Genomic DNA, 14,332 nt, shown 5'->3' on the forward strand with positions numbered 1-14,332 from the left:
CCTTGAGCATTTTATTTTATTTGCTGTACTGAGATAGCTCAAGGGGCAGAGAACATGCTCTGGATGCTGGAGGCCTGAGTATGATCCCCAGTCCCTGACACAATATGGCCCCAGGAGCACCAGCAGGACAACTCCCAACTACAAACCTGGGAACAGCTCCCTAGTGCTGCTAGATGTGGTCCAAAACTAAAACAGAAAAAGAACTAGATGGAAATAGTTTTAGCTCCAACTTTTTACAAAAGCTAAAAACATTATTATAACTTCAAGAGTTGACATTAGTACATTTTTCTCTTTTACAGTCCTCCTTGTGTAATAAACAGGTGTTACAGTTTCCTGTGTGTGAGTTAAAAATCTGGACAAATTGACCAAGGAACCCCAGTCTGAGAACAGATTTATGTAACTCAAGTTCAATCTCTTCCATCTATACATCATGAGATGAGTCAACCTTCAATTTCCTTGAAAAAGTGAAATTCTGTGCCTATGATTTGAGCAATGAGTGCCTTATAAACAAAACACCTGAAAGGCCAGGAAGACGGTTCAAGTGAATGGGTAACATGCATTCATGTGACACTTAAGTTTGATCCCCGAGACGATATAGTTCCCTTAGCAGCCCTGGAGGGACCCCAGTAACACTAGTCCAAGTAACAGGGCATTGCAAAAATGATCACCAATTATGAGGAGTAGTCCCCAGGTTCCTGACCACAGTAGTCCCCAGGTTCCTGAGTCCTCCCAAACTAAAATAGTTAAAATCTGGAAATACAGGACCAGCGACAAGGATAGAGAATTTGCCTTTCTGCCTGCCTCAAGGGCTGTGGAAGAAGGTAGTTGGGATAAAGAAGGGGTCACTAAGATGATGATACTTGGAGGGATCTATTGGGATGGGAGATGTGTGCTGAAAGTGGATAAAGGACCAAACATGATGGCCTCTCAGTTTCTGTATTACAAACCATAATGCCCAAAACTACTAGAAAGAATAAGAAGAAAACTGCCTGCCATAGAGGCAGGTGGAGGGTAGGGGTGGGGATGGGGTATGAGGTGGAGTAGGGGTGGTGGGAGGAATACTGGGGACATTGGTGGTGGGAAATGTACACTGGTAAAAGAATGGATATTGGAACACTGTATGACTAAAATCTGATTATGAAAGCTTTGTAACTGTGTGTCTCACGGTGATTCAATTAACAGTAACAAAAAAAGAATTTTCCTTCCCTTCACAAAGTTAAGAGGTTAGAAACCATAAAACCTATCTTCTCAGACCATGGTCAACTGAAAATAAAACTTAACCACAAACAGAAATGGAAAACCAACTCAAAAACCTGTAAATTAAATAGCTTGTTATTGAACAACCAATGGACAAAAGGGGAAATTAAAAAGGAAATTAAAAGACTCCTGGACACAAATGAGAATGAGGACACAATTTACAATAACTTGTGGACGATGGCAAAAGTGGTGCTGAGAGGAAAATTTGTAACTATGCAAACACTCATCAGGATGGAAGGAAGGGCCCACATACATAACTTAAGTGCACAACTTAAACTGGAAAATGAGCAAAAAAAAAACTCAAAAATTTTCTCAAAAAAGACATAAAAAAGCCAAAAGGCACATGAAAAAATGTTCTACATCACTAGTTATCATGGAGATGCAAATAAAAACAACAATGAGATATCACCTTATACCACAGAGACTGGCATACATCAAAAAAGAGTAAGAACAACCAATTCTGGTGTGGATACATGGAGAAAAGGAATCTTATTCACTTTCATGGGGAATGCTGACTGGTTCAGCCTTTCTGGAAAACAATATGGGCATTCCTCAAAAAACTAGAAATTGAGCTTCCACATAACCCAGCACTACCACTTCTGGGAATATACCCCTGGGCTGCAAAAATGCACAGCAAAAATGATATCTGCACTTGTATGTTCATTGCAGTACTATTCACAATAGCCAGAATCTGGAAACAACCCAAGTGCCATAGAACAGATGACTGGTTAAAGAAACTTTGGTACATCTGCATAATGGAATAGTATACAGATGTTAGGAAAAAATAAAGTCATGAAATTTGCTTATAAATGAATAGAAATGAAGAGTATCATGCTAAGTGAAATAAGTCAGAAAGAGGACAGACGGAATGACTGTACTCATTTGTGGGATATAGAACCCAAGGAGAATAGAAACAAGGGTCAGGACGAATGGTGATGGTTGGAAGCCTGTCTCAAAGGCTGGAGGATAGAAAATTTGGGACAGAGAAGGGACCATTATGACAATAATAGTTGGAAGGGATTGCTCCGGATTAGAGATGTGTGCTGAAAGTGGGCAAAACAACCAAACATAATGGCCTTTCAGTATCTGTATTGTAAAAAATAGTGCCTGAAAGGAGAGAGAGAGCACGCGCACACAAGAGAGAGATAGAGAGATAGAGAGAGAGAGAGAGAGAGAGAGAGAGAGAGAGAGAGGAGAAAAAGGCAGGTTGAGTGTGAGGTGGTGGGAGGAATATGGGGGATATTGGTGGTGGGAAATGTGCACTAGTGAAGGGATGGGTATTGGAACATTGTATGATTGAAAATCATGAAAGCTTTGTAACTGTATCTCACGGTGACAAAGATGTTCAATAAAAAATTAATTAATTTTTAAAAGCCTAAAGAAGGCACGGGAAGGAAATGATAAAACCTAGAGCAGAAATTAATGAACCAGATTCTCAAAAAAAACAATTCAAAACAAAATCAATGAAACCAAGAGCTGGGTTCTTTGAAAAATAAATAAGATCAATAAACTGCTATCAAGACTCACAAAGGAAAATAGAACCCTAATAAACCAAATCAGAAATTAGAGGGGGAGACAAAGCACTTAGGACAGTTTGCCTTGCACATAGCCAAACTAGGTTCGATCTCTAGAATCCCATATGGTTCACCAAACCCAAGGAGTGTTTGCCGAGTGGAAAGCCAGGAGTAACCCTGTGCCCAACCCCCCAAAAAAGAAATGAAAGGGAGAGTAATCACAACAAACACCACAGAAAATCAAAGGATCATCAGAGGCTACTTTGAGAATCTTTATGCCACAAAACGAGAGAACCTAGAAGAAATAGATAAATTCTTGGACTTCTATAACCTTCCAAGGTTGAACCAAGATAATCTGGAATACCTAAACACACCTATCACTATTGAGGAAGTTATATGGCAATTAAAAGTCTTCCCCAAACGAAAGCCCAGGCCCAGAAAGATTCACTAGTGAATTCTTTCAAATTGTTAAAGAGGACCTACTACCAATTCTTTTCAGGTTTTCAGGAAATTGAAGAAACAGAAACACTCCCAAACAACACACACACACACACACAGAAAGAGAGAGAGAATTACAGGTTGATATTTCTGAGAAAACAGGCGCAAAGATTCTCAACAAAGTACGAGCAAATAGAATTCAACAACTCATCAAAAAGATCATACACCATGACCAAGTGGGATTCATTCCAGGGATGTAAGTATGGTTTAACATACTTAATCAATGTAATCAATGTAATATACCATATCAAGAAAAAACAAAAATCATGATATCAATAAATGCAGAGAAAGCATTTGACAAGATCCAGTACTCGTTCATGATAAAATTCGCAACAAAATGGAATTGAAGGAACTTTCCTCAATATCGTCAAAGTCATTTACCACAAGCAAAAAGCAAACATTATAGTCAACGAGGAAAACCTAAAAGCCTTCCCTCTAAGCAAAGCACAAGACAAGTTTGCCCACTCTTGTCACTTCTATTCAGGATCATACAGGAAGTACCTGCTATAGCAATTAGGGGAAAAAAGAAGATATCAGGGGCTTCCAGATAGGAAAGGAAGAAGTCAAACTCACTTTTGCGGAAGAAATAATACTATATGTAAAAAATCCTAGAAGCAACAGATTTGTATAGTAAAGTAGCAGTGAGATGCAAATCAAAACAACAATGAGGTATCACCTCACACCACAGACACTGACACACATCAAAAAGAACAAGAACAGGTGCTGGCATGGATACAGGGAGAAAGGGACTCTCATTCACTCCTGGTGGGAATGTTGACTGGTTCAGCCTTTCTGGAAAACAATACAGACATTCCTAAAAAGTCTAGGAATTGAGCTTCCATTTGATCCAGTAGCACCACTTCTGAAATATACACAAAGGGCTCAAAAACAGAACGAAGAAAAGACATTTGCACCCTTATGTTTCTTGCAGCATTATCTGCAATAGCCAAAATCTGGAAAACAACCCCAGTAACCAAGAATTGATGATTGGATAAGAAAGTTTGGTACATATACACAATGGAATATTACTCAGCCATTTGAAAAGATAAAATCATGGAATTCCTGCTACGTGGAGGGACCTGGAGAATATCATGCTGAGTTAAGTTAGAGGGAGAGAGACCGACACAGAATGATCTCTTTCTCCTACATGAGACATAAAGAAACAAAGTGCCGGAGCAAAAATATAGTGAGTAGGGCATTTGCCTTGCACGTGGCAAACCTGGGTTTGATCTTCAGCATCCCATACAGCTGTCTGAGCACCACCAGGAGTGATCCCTGAGTGCAGAGCCAGTAGTAAGCTCTGAGCACTGCCAGATGTGGCCTAAAACATCCACCACAACCACCAAAATAAACACAATGGTGTCATAACAAATACCCAAAGACAATGGAAACAAAGAACATAAGAACTGATATTTAGTAGGAAACACACCACTTGTGGGGGCTGGTACATAGGACATGGAGGGGACAACATCTTTGGTAGAGGGAAGCAGTCAACCAGAAGGGGGTGCTGAAAGTTGGTACATGTTATATATTAAAAGAACCCTATCTGTAACTGCAGTATAAACCACAGTGAAAACACATGTGGTGTGGTGTGGTGTGGTGGTGGTGGTGGTGGTGGGGTGTGTGTGTGTGTGTGTGTGTGTGTGTGTGTGTGTGTGTGTGTGTGTGTGTGAACCTCTGGTAGAAGCAGACTGGTTGGGGACACGGGGTCCAGAGCATTGGTAGAGGGGAGTAAAAATGGGTGAAGGGATCATTATAGAAACACTGTGTGCCTAAAAAAACACAGTAGAAATGACATCTGCACCTATATGTTACTGCTGCACTGTTCACAATAGCCAGAATCTGGAAACAACCCGAGTACCCGAGAACAGACAACTGGTTAAAGAAACTTTGGGTTTTGCTGACTGTACTATATCTCTGGCCCCCAAGTATCATTTTTAAAGGGCAGACTATATTAAGAGAACAGATTGCAGCTTTTACCTTGGAAAATGTATTTAGAAAGCAGTGTACGTTTCAAAACAAAGTAATTTGATAATAAGACATTAACCTTTATAGTGATTCAGTACTATTATCTAATTATATAGCTTTTTACATTTTCACTTTTGAAAAGGCCAGACAATATCAGGAAAAGAGTTTCACATTATCTGCTGATTTTATTTTTCCCTTGAAAAGAACACTGAGGTGATTAAATTAAACTCCATGTTAATCCCTTTAAAGTCTGGTCTTGAAACTGGCAGGATAATATTATACACATTTAAGAAGTGACAATTTAAGACACAATTCCCCCTAAGTATTTAAATGCTAAAGTTGCAAAAAGAAATTATCATATTCATCTACTGTAATTGAAGATTTAGAGACTTCCTGTCTTTCTACTCTCCTTGATTTTTTTTTTTTTTGCTTTTGGGTCACTCATGGCAATGCTCAGGGGTTACTCCTGGCTCTGCACTCAGTAATTACTCCTGGCGGTGCTCAGGGAACCATATGAAATGCTGGGAATCAAACCCAGATCGGCCACGTGCAAGGCAAACACCCTACTTGCTGTGCTTTCACTCCAGCCCCTCTCCTTGAATTTTAATTAAGGCTGTAGTCTGCTCTACTAGGCAACTTTTTTCTATAAGCAAATCCAATAAATTTAATATCACAATTATATTATTTCACATCAGAATCGTATTCCAAACTCTACAGGAGTTCATTGCCTTAGTAGAACCATTATTTTCTCTGAGTTTGGTTTTTAAATGGACTGTGCATTAGTTCTCATTGCAATCTCAGAAGCTATGACCCAGAAACTTTTCTTTGTTTTTGGACCATACTCCTGGCTCTGTGCTCAAGGATCACTCTGGTCAGGACTTAGAGAACCATAGATGCTGCTGGGAATCCAATCATGTCAGGCATGTGTCAGGAAAGCAATTTACCAAGCTCTGGCCAAATCAAGAAACCTTATAGCTTAAAACCCATTTTAAAAAAGTTAACAGTATTTATATATTAACATATTGACCTACATCTTAACTATGAGTTATGTTTAGATAAGAATAATTTTCTATCTTGTACCTAGAAAGACCTATAAAACAAACACTTCGAAGGCTTCTTTAAGAAAAAGAAATTAGCTAGTGGATTGGCTCAAAGAGTTAGACAGCATGTTTCTATGGAGGAACCATGGAGGTCAATATCTGCTATCACGTGGCCCCTGTGTACCAAAAACCACTGGTATGTCCCTGACCCCAAAGAGAAATCAAAGGCCAGGAATGTAGTTCAGTGGTAGAACACTTCTGTTGCATGTATGAAACCCTTGGTTCAGCCCCAAGAGGGGGGAAACCATAAAAAATGACAAAATTCTGCATAAAACGAAGTATTGTATATGAGCAACAAAAGACCTGCTCTTCAAGCCTATGTCCTCACTTGAATGCGTAACCAGCGTGCTTAATTTTTTACCACTCTGGAGAAGCTGAAATCTCTCTTGAATACATATTTTCTCTTTCTCTCCCCTCACATTTTTCTAAAGTTACTTTCTGGTACTTTTCTGTTTCTTCTAATTTTGGTTTTGGTTTTTGGACCACACCTGGCAGTGCTCAGGGATCCCTCCTGGGAGTGCTCAGGGGACCATAAAGCGTGCCAGGGATTAAACCTGGGTTGGCTGCATGCAAGGAAAATGTCCTACTGCTCTACTATTGCCATGGCCCCTAAATAAGTTTCTTTCAATAAAACCTAACTGCAGGGCTAGAAAGATAGTACAGCGAGGTAGGGCACTTTCTTTGCACATGGCTTACCCAAGTTTGAAACCCAGCATCCTGTACCTTCCTCCAAGCACCACCAGGAATAATTTCTGAGTGCAGAGCCACGAAGAACCCTTGAGTATCACACCATGTGCCCCCAACCCCCACCAAAAAAGAAAAAACTATTTTGCTTAACTTTTTTCATCATCATTTTTTTTGTTTTGTTTTTGGAGGACACCCAGTCAGGTTCAAGGGTTACTCCTGGGTCCTTAACTCAGGAATTACTCCTGGTTGTGCTCAGGAGACCATAAGGGATTCCAGGGACTGAACTAGAGGTCAGCCAGGTGCAAGACCAGGTCCAACGTTCCAGCCCCATTTTGCCTCACTTTTTTTTAAAAAAAAAAGAGCAAGAAAATCACAAGTTCCAAAATGGTAAAGCTCCTAAATACCATAAAATAACTTGATTTTATAAATACCTTATGAAACTCTATAATATTTTCCTAAATCTTTTGTAGTATACTGTTTTTGTAAAAATGTTTTCTATATAGAGAAAATGGTCACTCAGCATTTCCTTTATGACAAAATATTTTCTATTGAAGAGACTTTAGAAGATTTCTTTTCAACAATGAAACTGGAAATTGGATGTGGGAGTGACACTGGGATATGACGGAGAGAAGCTAACATTGTGGTGGAGGGTGTGGTGTTGGAACATTTTTTGCATAAAACCCTACCACTATCAATACTGTAATCACAGTGCCTAAGATATTTTTTAAGTATTTGAAAAATTTTAAAGTTGTTATCAAATCTGGGGAAACTATCTCATTTCTTTCATATACAAGGCATAAGACTTCAAAGAATTTCAGAAGTTTTCTTGTGCAATGACTGACTACTCTTACAAACATTTTGAGTCAATAATCTCTTTTACCTTGACCAGGGACATAGCAGGAGAGTATTTACTTACATGTATGAGTGAGGTCATATACGAGCAAGAATTTAAGATCCCATCCTCTTTCTCACAAGAATAATTCTTTTAATCTCTTAGTCCCCCTTGGCTCATGCCTTCATCCTGATCTGAAAACATCTATGAGTGAAAAACTAAAGCAGGCTTTAGGGCCCAAGAGACAGTACACTTGCCTTGTGTGCAGCTGACACCAAGTTTAACTGCCTACACCCCATATGGTGTCCAAGTCCACCAAGTGTGATTTGAGTGCAGAAACAGGAGCAAGCACCAAACACCTCAGGATGTGGCCAAAAAAGTTGAAGCGGGTGCAGTTATTAATAGAGAGAAGAGAGCAAACAGGTCCTTGAAAAGGCTACTGAAGCTTAAGATGCCCAAGGACTTCTCTAGACCTCAAAGAAGAGCCAATACCAAGCACTCTGAAAAGACTCTTGAAGTTTATGATTCCTTCCTCCCATAGACCCATTTCCCACAGTTTTCTGCTGACTTAATTTCCCCGTCAGCCTATATAAACCACTAACAACAATCTAAAAGCAAAATGATTTGAGGGAACAAGTCCACCATCTTCTCAGATTGTTATTACCTAAATAAACCTGTTTTTCTTGCACCAACATTTGAATGTTGCCTTCATGTGGAAAGTACCCAAACCTGGGTAGTGTCAGAGTTGGCATGGAAGCCAGGAGGAGTTGTGCACACAGATGGCTGAGTCATCCTATCCAATGGGTTAGAGAAACTGGCCATGGCAGTACTTAAGGACTTACCCAATCATGCTACCGGGAGTAGTGACAGTCGTCAGGTGTGTGCTGGCCACCGAGGTGACCCTGCCTCCTAGGGGAAATTGTGGGGACTCCTAACAACTACCAAAACTCTTTTGTTTTGGGGACTCTCCCTTTTCTTACACTCATAGCACTAGCTGTGTTGATGGGGAAAAATAGACTTGGTAAGTTCTCATTGTGAACAACTGAACAGACTCTGCTCTTTGCCACTTGGGATCTAGCCATTGAGGTGCTGGTAGACACGTTTCAAGGTCAGTTCTTGCTACTTGGACTTTTTGTCACTGAGGCACCAGTAGGCATGAAACAAGCTATCCTTCTAAGATGAGCGTTAGTCATTAAAGGAGGTACTGACTGGTAGGTATATGTTAAGTTCTGTCCTTGCCATCTGGGCTCTTTGCCATTTGGGACCCCCAGGTTACTGAAGTAGTGGAGTAGTGTAGGTTAATGAATAAAACGTTGTAACCACTATCTGACTCCTTAGAGAATCGGAAGTTAAAGTAACTCCATTGGTACTAATGTTTAAAGTTTTATTCTTACTCTGTGTTGTTCAGATTTGATTTTGTTGCATTTATGTTTGTGTTATGTTTGGGATTGGTTTTGTGTTTGTATTGTGATTTCAATTTTTGTTTATTTTCATTTTCCTATAAGAAAATTCAATTTTAATGTCATCTAAAAGACTTCTTGTCCATATCTGAGGTGACTGAAACACCTTTTGTTTTGGATCCTTGAAGAAAAAAGGAAATGATTTTCTATTGTAAATTATTTTCTATTAGTCTATGTATATGCTAGAATTTGAAAAGAGGTGGTCCCTAAGTGGGGTCCTACATTCCTCTACGAACTTACAGTTAGAATTGTCTCGTCAGAGCTGCAGAGACAGTGCATGGTAAAGCATGATTTGCATGTGGGGGGCCTGGATCCCCTGAGCACCAGTTAGAGGGATCCCTGTCTTGGGGAGTAGCCTCACTAGCACTGCCCAGTATGGCCTAAAATAGGAAAATTGTTTTGTTAACAATATGGTAGCACTGTAGCACTGTCCTCCAGCTGTTCATCGATTTGCTCGAGCAGGCCCAGTGACGTCTTCATTGTGAGACTTGTTACTGTGTTTGGCATATCGAATACATCATGGATAGTTTGCCAGACTTTGCCGTGAAGGTGAAATACTCTCGATAGTTTGCCAGGCTCTCCGAGAGGGGCGGAGGATTCAAATATGGGTCGGCCTGGTCGGCCACGTGCAAGGCAAATGCCCTACCCGCTGTGCTATCGCTCCAGCTCAACAACAATATGGTAAATGGGAGAAAATATATATGTTGTATTTTGTGCTATTGTGCAATAAAGACTCTTCTCAGAAGGGGTGCTGCTTAATTGTGCAGAGGAGAGAAAAAGGCACTACTCCTCTAACTATAAAATTCAGGAAGAAAAAAGATGAAAAGAACTGTCACTGTCACTGTCCTCCCGTTGTCACCGATTTGCTCATCGATTTGCTTGAGTGGGCCCAGTAACATCTCCATTATGACAATTGTTACTGTGTTTGGCATATCGAATACGTCACGGGTAGCTTGCCAGACTTTGCAAGATACTCTCAGTAGCTTGCCAAGCTCTCCGAAGGGGGCGAAGGAATCAAACTCGGGCCGGCCATGTTGACCACTTGCAAGGCAAACGCCCTACCCACTGTGCTATCGCTCCAGCCCATGAAAAGGACAGAAATTTTTTTCTATTTTTTTAATTAGTGAAACACTATGAGGTGCAGTTGTAGACACAAATTTTTGTGCTTGGGTTTCAGTTATACAATGATCAAGAACCCATCCCTCCACCAGTACCCATTCTCCACCACCACTGATCCCAGTATCCCTCCCATCCCCCATCCCCCCATCCCACCCTGCCTCTGTGGCAGGGCATTCCCTTTTGTTCTCTCTCTCCTTTTGGGTGTTGTGGTTTGCAAAAGCATTGAGTGGCAATCATGTTTGGTCTGCAGTCTACTTTCAGCATGCATCTCCCATCCTGGGAGGATCCTCCCAACACCCTTTATTTGGTGCTCCCTTCTCTATCTGAGCTGCCTTTTCCCCTAGCATGTGCGGCTAGCCTCCAAGCCATAGAGTAAACCTCCTGGTACTTATCTCAGCTATTCTTGGGTGTTAGTCTTCTATTTTGTTACTTTATGTTACCCAGATGAATCCAATCTTTCTATGGAAAAGGACAGAAATATTATGGAGAGTTTTAATCCTTTTCTCTACCTGCATTTGTCCTTGTACCTGGGGAGCCACCAGTCCTACCTCTACAAGCATGGAAGTCTCCCTATTAGCTGAGGAAATTGTTAACCAACCCAGTCCTCCATACCAGACTGCTGCAATGGTGATATATCACTGTTTCAACATTGGTTTAGAATTGTGAAGTTAGGAAGTTAAGACTTTAACGGTTAAGAATTCTAAATGTTCTAAGAAACCATAGCTAATAAGGAAAAATAACTCCGAATAGAAGAACAAAGTATCTATGGTGAAAAGGGGCAAGAAAATGAATTTTTTTCAGGGAACGACTTCTCTTTAGTTTGTTTTGGGGTCACACTGGGCTGTGCTGGGCCTTACTCCTGACTCAAGAATCATTCCCAGGGGTGCTCAGTGGACCATGTGTGGTGCCATGGATAAAAACAAATCGGCCTCATGCAAGACAAGTGGTTTACCTGCTGTACTCTCCCACCCCAACTTCATTTTCAATGTCTGGATTTTATATATGATTGGATATAGCAAAACCAAAACAAAAATGCTTAAAGCTTAGTGAAAAAAAATTAAGAAACTATGATACATATATACATCTTTGCTTATACCCAAATACTATTTGGCTATAAGAAAAGATGAAATTATGCAACTTACATTATGTGGATGGATTTGGAAGCATCATGTTGAGTGAAGTTTGTCTGAAGGAGAAGGACAAAGAACTCTCGTATATGGGATATTAAGAAATGACAGTAGGAGAATAACGAATGCCCAAAGGTAACAGAAACTGAGAATTGGTTTTCAGAAAACTTGGGAGGTCAGGAGGAGGTATTGGGACAGTGGTACATGGTGTGGTGCTGGAATATTTTATGTATGAAACCCTTCCAATAACAGTTTCATAAACCACAGTGCCTAAAATATAGTCTAATTTAAAATATTCTAAAGAAATATACGGCAAGTCTTAGAAGAGCTCCGAAGGCTTACCATACTAAATTTTATCACAAAAGGAGATATATATATAAAATCTTTTAACATATATATAAGAAAGTCATATGAAATACCTAAAAACTGGGGCCAGAGAGATGATATAGTAGGTACTTTACTTGCCTGGCACGCAGCTGATGTCACTTCCATCCCCAACATCCCATATGATCCCCCAAGCACCACCAAGAGTAGAGTGCAGAGCCAGGAGCATAACCGGGTGTGGCCCAAAACCAAGCTAATAAAAAAAGAAATACCTAAAAGTACTGATATGTTCTGGTCAATCTGTGGATTTGGAACGCATATCATAATGTTGAGTAATTCTCATTTATAGAAAATTCAACTATGGTTATTTTGTGATTTTTTTTCTCTTTCACTTACATTGATTAAGAACTAAGACTATGCTTTTCTAAAGCGCTTATAAGGGGGCCACAGCACAAGTACAGAAGGTAGGCTATTTGCTTTTTAATACCCTTTAATACACTGTCAGGAGCAACCCTGAATCAACATGCCAGGAGTAGATCCTGAGCACCACAGTTATGGTCTAAAAACAAAATAGAAACAAACCAAAAAAGGGAAAATATATCACACCAATATGCCTCAAGAAACAGGCTACTTTCATGAAAGTGTCCTGGATGGAGAATGGAAATTATCTTTGAAGGAATATTTTCCCCACCAGAACAATATGCCCTATTTTACCCTTCCACCTCCCAACAACCCTTTTCCATTGAATATAGCCAGATTTCAGTAGAACCCCACTTACCACATAGTAATGAATATAAACAACTGATAATAGGAACGAAAATTAAAGGCAGTGAACAGTAAAGGAAGTAATTTTGGGTCAGAGAGATTGTTCAACAGGCTAAGTTTATGCTTTGTATGCAAGAGGCGCAGATTCAATCCCTAGCAGCAAAGGCTCCCCAAGCACTACCATGAGCAATCCCGAAACACAGAGCTGGGAGTATTCCTTTAACACTACTGGGTGTTGTCCAAAAACCAAACTAAACTAATTTTTAATTCAACAGCAAAAATTACTCTGGTTACAGACTATTAAGTAACGATGGAAATCTGACAGCAATAAATGCAGCATTAGGGCTAAAGTTATAGTACAGTGGGGAGGGCACTTGCCTTGTACATGGCCATCCCAGGTTTGAACCCCAGCATCCCATGTAGTACCTCAAGCACCTACAGGAATAATTCCTGAGCATACAGCCAGGAATAACCCCAAGCATTGCAGATGTGGCCCCCAAACAAGAACTAAATACATAAATAAGATGCAGCATTATTTGAAGGTAGATAAGAGTAATTTACAGATCTATTTTCTTAAATACAAGTACAAATCCAGTCATATTAGAAGATATCCTGATAGAAAGGGGAACACCAAGTGGAGGGTGTTTGGAGGATCCTCCCAGGAGAGGAGATGCAGGTTGAAAGTAGACTGGACTGAACATGTTAGCCACTCAATGCCTCTTTTGCTGATCACAATACCCAAAAGGAGAGAGAGAACAAAAGGGAATGCCCTGCCACAGTGGCAGGGGGGGATGGGAGGGGGAGGGATATTATCCTGGTGGTGAAAAATGGGCACTGGTGGAGGGATGGGTATTTGATCGTGGTATGACCGAGATCCAAGCACAAAAATTTGTAAATCTACAACTGTACCTCATGGTGTTTCACTAATAAAAAAAAAAGTTAGCAATATACACTCATGTAAAAACCTAAACAGTATCTGCCTCAAAATAAATAGAACTGAAAACTTGAAAAAAAAAAAAAAGAAGATATCCTGAAACTGAGCCTACCCTGATTCGTATGTGTAAGAAAGAGAACAGGACTGGAAAGTCTTGTGGAAAAGATTCCCTCCCCCCCCCCCCTCCTTTTCGCATCACACCTGGCAGTTCTCATGGCTTAATCTCGGTTCTGGGCTCAGGGATGACTCCCGGCAGGGCTCAGGGAACCATATAGGATGCCAGGGATCGAACCCTGGTTGGTTGTAAGGCAAGAGTCCTCCCTGATGAACTATCTCTCCAGCCCCCAAACAGATTCCCCTTATGTCAGACATTTCACAAAAATGGTGCCTCTTCAAAACCCTCCATGACATTGAAGCTAATGGTATCTTCAAAGATGCCACGCCACTGGCCAAGCAAGTGAAAATAGAGATAGATAAATGGGACTATCTTAAACTAAGAAGCTTCTGCTCCTCAAAAGAAACAGTGACCAAAATACAAAGACAGTCTACAGAATGGGAAAGGATATTCGCCGAATACACATCTGACAAGGGGTTGATATCAAGGATATACAAAGTACTGGTTGAACGCCACAAGAAGAAAACATCCAACCCCATCCAAAAATGGGGCAATGAAATGAACAGAAACTTTCTCAAAGAAGAAATCCGAATGGCAAAAAAGCACATGAGAAAATGCTCTACATCAGTAAT

At 40.4% G+C, this 14,332-nt stretch overlaps 1 protein-coding gene across 1 annotated transcript in view; it reads right to left on the bottom strand.

The window, feature by feature from the left end:
* Positions 1-14,332, bottom strand: part of ATP7A (ATPase copper transporting alpha) — a 131,277-nt gene that overhangs the window by 102,169 nt on the left and 14,776 nt on the right. The gene's annotated exons all lie outside the window — the stretch shown is intronic.

Source organism: Sorex fumeus, unplaced genomic scaffold, assembly GCF_029834395.1.
Source record: "Sorex fumeus unplaced genomic scaffold, SorFum_2.1 ptg000050l, whole genome shotgun sequence".
Taxonomy (NCBI): Eukaryota; Metazoa; Chordata; class Mammalia; order Eulipotyphla; family Soricidae; genus Sorex; species Sorex fumeus.